A 6,844-nucleotide genomic window follows, 5' to 3' on the forward strand; every position below is an offset into this window, starting at 1 on the left:
TATCTCTCACCAACTCAGTGAATAAGAGAATTTATGTAGATTGCCTAGGAAATTTCCACTAAAATGTTCTATTCTGATTTTTCTTCCCCTGAATGTAGTACAGAGCTGTGTAGAGCTGACCTAAAAAACCCATGAGCAATCGCCATCTGCCAGCCTGTGATTTAAACTGTGTAGTGGACATTTTATTTTTCCTCTCTTTGTCATAGCCTATTAAGCTAGTTTGGCTCATCTCCATACCGAAAATGGCTGCAATCCCACAGAGGATGGAGGATCCATTTTTTAGGTAAAAACAAAAGATCATTAGGAGCTTCCTAATGCTATACTGTAACATGATGTGAAAAACCTCCAAATGCCTTGCATCTCATTCTCATTAGGTACTGTAAAACCCAATTCTTTATTTAAATATCTAAATAAGAAAGGCTTTCAACATGTAATCTGATTGTCTGCTAACAGTTGGCAGCAGATGTGCTGGAATTTCTTCAAATATTACTTAGAAAGAAATAATAGCTGTGGAATTCATCCCCAAGTCTCCCAGATGACTTTCAGTACGAAGATATTTTTTCAGAGAGTCAATCTCTATTAATCTATTTATTTGTAAATGCATTCACCTTAAAATGTTCACATTTGGTCCAAGATTTGCCATGCTTAGTTTTCACAAAAAAGAGGATTCTTTGTGGCTGAGGGGTGAATATCTGATGAACATCTGTTCAGCTGTTGATAAGATAAGGAAACCTGGAAAGGTGTCTCATTTTCAACAGTTTAAATGCCAGATGCTAGATATGGGCTTCATGTATGCAGAAAATTCACAGCTTATCAGGCTATGAAACTGGAATAGTAAAGAGTCCCATCTCAACCATGCGTGGGCTTCAGAATGACGGCTTACATAACCAAATTTGAAGTCATTGTACACATACTTTGGCTATGTTCAGCACCAAGAAAGTGAAAATAGAAACAGAATATAAAGTCTTAATACCTTAATTCCATTTCAGTACATGTTCTCCCTTCTCATGCAGACAGGCCTTCACTTGGGTTTAACTTCTTCTTTGACCAGTAGCTGAAAATTGGAGAGATGATATTCCATTTTATGTAAATTCTAAAATAATTTTTTATTGAAAATGAAATAGAACTGAACTACATTTTCAGTCAGGCAGTTGTTGCTTGCCATGGTCTAAACCTCTCATAGCCCAGCTGAAATGTTCACCGCATAAGTTTTAAAGAAGTCCTGTTCTGACTCAAAACACCCTCAGGTGCTGCAACTTGAGCTTGCCAAATACACTGCTATATTTGACCCAATAGGGTTTGGGACAAAAGCAAACCTCAGATGAAAAAATTGCTTCTGTCCCACAGAACTAGCAGAATTCTGTTTCCTTCTAAACACTGAAGGCTCAAGAAAGCATGGGTGTTTGACCTCATATGCTCCAGCCATTTGTCTTTCTCAGTTGCTCTTTGAGCACCTTTCTCAAACTGTCTGCAAAACCGCCAGAGACAGGCTGTAGCAGAGCTTTCTTCAACAAGGAATATACCAATGCAGTTGTAACCTTGTTTTTCCTGAAGAGAGGAGGGACATTTGGAGGGGGATAATTAAAAATCTTGGTTGAGATTTTTTAATGGGGGCTATTGATGCTTGCCGCAAACCTCTCATGATGCCAGTACACAGAACAGCACTGTGCCAGCATTGTCCAGTAGTCTTCATTCAAGTCCCATTTTCAAAGAGAGCTTTATGAGGCCTAGATTGTCCATGGTACTTTGGGAAGAAAAAGAAGTTAAGCCATTAAAATGAACTTACTCAGGACAACCAATGGTGAGTATCATTTCACCCAGATTTTCATTTAGAAGTTTAATATCTGGCCCAAGCATGTGGTCTGTGCCTCCATTGCTGTCAGTGAAGGTTGAGAACTTGCAGTAGGGCTAATCATCGCATCCCAGGACCAGTGTCTGAGAAGGAGAAGTAGATCACTAATTCACCTCCACAACTGGAGTGATTTTTTTCACCAGAAGCAATCATGATGTGCCTGCTGATTTCTTTTTGTCTTGTTCTCCTCTGTAGATGTTCTACCAGGCAAAGTGTACTTTTAAAGTGGGAAAATGAGATAGCACCAGCTTAACCACTGGAATTACCCTTCTGTATCTTTTTGATAAGAAGGCAGAAGCTGATTCCAAAGAAATGAAGCCTGTGAAAATCACCTGTTTTCCTTCTTTGGTATCTGAACCCTCTCCTCAACCACGCTGGTCTGATATGGTTATTCTGGTTCCCTTCAGCTGGCTGTTTCTTAGGGGAACCAGTGAAAAATACCTTCTTGCCCTGCTACCTTCCTCAAACACAGACCTTGCCTGGAACTCGGAGTAAATGAAGAGCCTGCCTCATCAGTGTTTTTGACAAATGAAAAAATTAACATATCCATTCAAATAATATCCACATTTCTTTTAGATTCTGTTATCATTCTATTTGTATATCAGCATCCATACTTCGATTTCCAAGTGTAGCCTGGTAGGAATTTTACAGGAAAGCATTGCAAAAAATGTATGAAATCACTGGGGTTTTTATTGGCTGTGATTCCATTTTAGAAGAACATCATACCATTTACCCACATCATGCAGGAAAAAGTAGCAGGCAAGTAACAAATGAAATTTACATTCACAAAGTCTCTACATTAAATCATCTTCTCGTTGCTTGGAGAGTACTGCATGCACCTGAAAGAAAGCTGGGGAGCATGTCTACTAGACAATGCATGGCTACGTTGAATTTCGTTCTGTGTGTGTGAGAGAGAAAGAGAGAAAACAAGCAATTTTTTAATGACAGTACCGAAACATTTTACTAATTCAGTGCATGAAGAAACGACTATCTTGGTAACATATATTCAGAACAGATACACACAACTTTCAGATACATAAGACATTATGTTGAGGTCACAACAGCTGATTTTTAACAACGCTTATTCTTGCACACTAAGCTTGCCAAAAAGATGTATTCAGCAGCATTGGTATGGTCTTTCTTGACAAAGGAGAGCAGCTGGGAGGGACCTAAGCCAACATACAGTACTAGAAACATAGACAGAGGAACTCTGAAATTATTTAGTACATGATCTTATATTTTGTTTTATTTATTTTAAACACAAGAGTAGCATTCATAATTAATATTGCAGTCTGATTTCATATGGCTTTCTCTAAATATAAATGTGAGTTCACAAGGTCAATGGCAAACTGAATCATTTACCCTGCAAATCTGGAGGCCCTTTGACTATTTTTTTACTAATCAGTAAGGTCTTGGAGCTGTGAAGGAAAATGGCTGCAGTCTCTAGCCACTAACCTTTCTGTGTAAATAAAAACTGGTTAAAAAACCCAAAAAAACTCATTTACCTGAGATTGAACAGACCGGTGATGCAAACAAAACAATGGCATGGAAAGACAAAGAGATATTCAGAATCCAAACAATGAACCATGCTTCTCTTTGGTCTTGTTTAAGTGCTTCAACACCTGCTTAAGTGCTGAGGGGGAAAGTGTCTGAGACAATGCTTCTCACATCCATACATGAGCCAAAGGTGTCTGTGTCCCATGCTGCCAGTTCAGAGTGGGAAGGGAAATGGATGGGCAGAAGGGAGGGGAGAGTGCCTGTTCTCAAGTCTATTCAGCATGGCTTAGGCACTTCGGGGACAGTGGAATGACTGGAGGTCCAGAACTCATGCAAGGTGCCAAAAGTTATGTGAGGCAAAACCAAGCAAAACCTGTTCAATACCTGTGGTAGATCTTCTATCATGTTTCTTTACTGAAAGAAAGGGAAACTTAAAATGGGAACTACCAGCTCACACCTGGCTGAACTCTCTGCTGTCCATGGAGGAAGGACTGCTGTGGGTGTGGAGAGCTGAGGTACAGAAGTGACACATGTCTGGGCTGGGAAGCTCCCACAAGGAAAAAGACTCATCAATTATTTAATAAACGACCTTCCCTTTCCCTCCTGCTCTGTGAGCCTGGAATGAGGCCTAACAAACTCAGCACAGAGTTCTTATGGCCCTCTTCAGAGTTTGGATCCAGATGCTCACACTGCTCAGGGGCTCAGCTCGCAAAAGGAGTATTTTTAATGCTCTGAGCCTAGGGATAGCACTACTTGCTTACAAAATTTGAAGACAGGCCACACAAGATCCTGACTTAGACCAGCCATTCAATGGCACAGCTGCTGAGGCACAGTTAAAGAATTCCAAACAGTATTCCATTCTCTCTCTTCTACGTTTCTTTTCTCTTTTCCTCATTTTCCACATATATGTGCACACACATGCACTTCAAGCGGCCATGGAGACTGTGAAAACAAACAAACAATTGGCAGTACCATTCTGCAAGGAGGACACCAGGCAGAAAATTCTGGGTTTATGTCAGGAACAGTATTTGGCTGGATGAGGAAGTGAGTCCATGATGGAGGCTAGGGAAAGGCCAAAAAGCAAGTGGCAGAGAAAGGCCAAAGCAAAGCAGAATGAGCTCATCCTCTTTATTTGTGTTTGTTTGCAGAGTTCTCCAGCACAAGGACAGGGGAAAATATACATGGATGTGTTCCTTTTGGCAGAGGCACATTTCCGCTGGTTCTAGTTATATATTAGAGGACGCAGACCACAGAGATTAGTCAGAACATTTCAAAAGTATTGATGTCAGTGTGTCATTGTGATCTAGGCTAGAAGATTTCACTACCAATGAATGGCTGAAGCAAAGAGTTAGCCTGTGCCTTTTAGCTTTCAGGGATGTTGGATTTAGTTCCCTCGTGGCAGAGCATCAAAAACTGCTGCTGCCCTTGTGACAGAAGGAGAATTTTCAATTCTTTGAGGTATACTTAAATAGGCTGAAATCACTAGTTGCTGAATTTGGATGGGGTGAGTAGGACACTCTCCCTAGGAAATGGTAAATTGCTCAACACTGCTATGCTATACCCAAGCATTGACTCAGAAATAAAGAGTGCTCTGGGTAATTAAAGCCTTACCGGGGAGACACTTATCTTGCTTTAAACGAAAGTTTGGGAAAAAAACCCACTGATATTATCTGAAAGAGTAAAACCTGCCTTCTCTTTCCTGTGGAAAGCCCTTGGCAGCTTGTACTTGAACGAACACGTCTTGTTTGTAGATCCAGCCTGAAATAAGTTACATCTTTATCAGCCGATTCTGACTTGTAGATCAGTCAAATTTGCTCAGCCTCCACCTTGGATTTGTTAGAAACTTATGGTTGAAGTTATTTGTGAAGAAGCGAAGACTATCGTACATGAATAAGAACTGGCTGAGGAGGGCAAAATAAATGTATTTCTTCTCTTTCATAATATTTTTCCCTATTATGAGAGATGCTGCTAAAAGGCACAGAATTCACAAGCTCACTGCCTTAACCATAGTACAGATTTCTTCAGCTTACCTGAAAAGATTATAAACATATTTTAAAACTTCTTATTTGGGAAAGTATTGAGACATTTGCCTAAACTCAGTTCCACTGAACAAGTGCATCAAAGAAGTTCCATTGAAGTAAAACGCTTAATTTAGGTACATAATGAAGTCTCTGAGATTGCTTTCCTTTTTGTTCTCAATAGAAAGCATGAATTTGCTTCCATGTACTTAGGAAAATTTTGTTGTTCCCATGACTGGGACAAGCTATACTGGCTCTGCTAGAAAAACCCTGATTCTCTTACAAGATCGTGAGACTGAGGTGGCATGATGCTCTCACAGCAGCAACTACAGACACCTAGCCAAATGCAAGAACTCCAGGATCAGTTGTTCGGATGACAAGCCAGATACCTGATCATGACTGTCTGTGTTCAAAATAAGTCTGTCTACGTATGTGAGTTGGCGTATTTACTAGTAAGTCAACATCTCCAGTGGAATTTGCCTTATCTTATTCAGTTACTTAATACCCACAGTGCTGTATTAAGAAGCACTCTGTATCTGTGTCTGGGAAAGGCAACAAAGATAATGGTGAGAGACAGATTTCCTCACACCCTACTAGCATCAAGGGATGCCATACACTGTTATAACATTCGTTAGTTCCTGCACTGCACTGGAGAAGCATCCTCACTTTATGCCTTTATAGTAGGTAGAGACTGAAACCTACATTTTACAGCTGGAGAAGCTGGGTGAGGCAGAAAAATAAGTGTCCTCCCCAAGACAACGCAGTAATTTAGCAGTAAAATAGCAGGCAACAACTGGAGTTGGTTACAGGATTTCTGGATCTCCAGGGCCATGGCCAACACTCAGGCCACCACAGTCTCTCACACACTGCAGGAAGGAGTGGGCAGAACACAGCCACAACAATATACTGGAAACCAAATGTCCATCCTGCGAGCCCTGCTGGGCATGGGACAGTTGAATATTGCACTGGGCAGAAAGAGGAAGGTTAGTTAATCAGAGTGATTTATGTACTTCGTCATCGGCTTCAAAAGAGTTGAGGAGGTCCTCTGCCAGAGCACCATGCACTCTTCTGTGGTTTAGGCTCTCTGTATGGCAACTGTCTGACCAAATCCACTCTATCAAGTTAAGTGTATGGCTAATTCCCAAAGTAACATGACTCTTGCTTAGATTCTGAGGCATTTAACTTCTACTAGCATCTGAGGGCAGATGACTCACTTCTTCCACAGTTCTGAGTAACGTCAGCTGTGTAAGTCATATGTGATTTACCTTCCAAATGATCTCTGATTTATGCCAGTGATAGCATTAAAACAGAAAATCTCTGCTTCCATGGGAGAACTGAGATATCCCTTCCAAGGGCAGATGCGCTCAACAACAAATGGCTACTGTGAGCCAATCAACAAGAACATTAATAATAATGACTAATAATTATTATCAATAATAATAAAAAAGGAATTAAAGAAAATTAAAGAGGTCACTGT

The sequence above is a fragment of the Cariama cristata genome, unplaced genomic scaffold (genome assembly GCF_000690535.1).
Source record: "Cariama cristata isolate BGI_N322 unplaced genomic scaffold, ASM69053v1 scaffold18280, whole genome shotgun sequence".
Classification (NCBI taxonomy): Eukaryota; Metazoa; Chordata; class Aves; order Cariamiformes; family Cariamidae; genus Cariama; species Cariama cristata.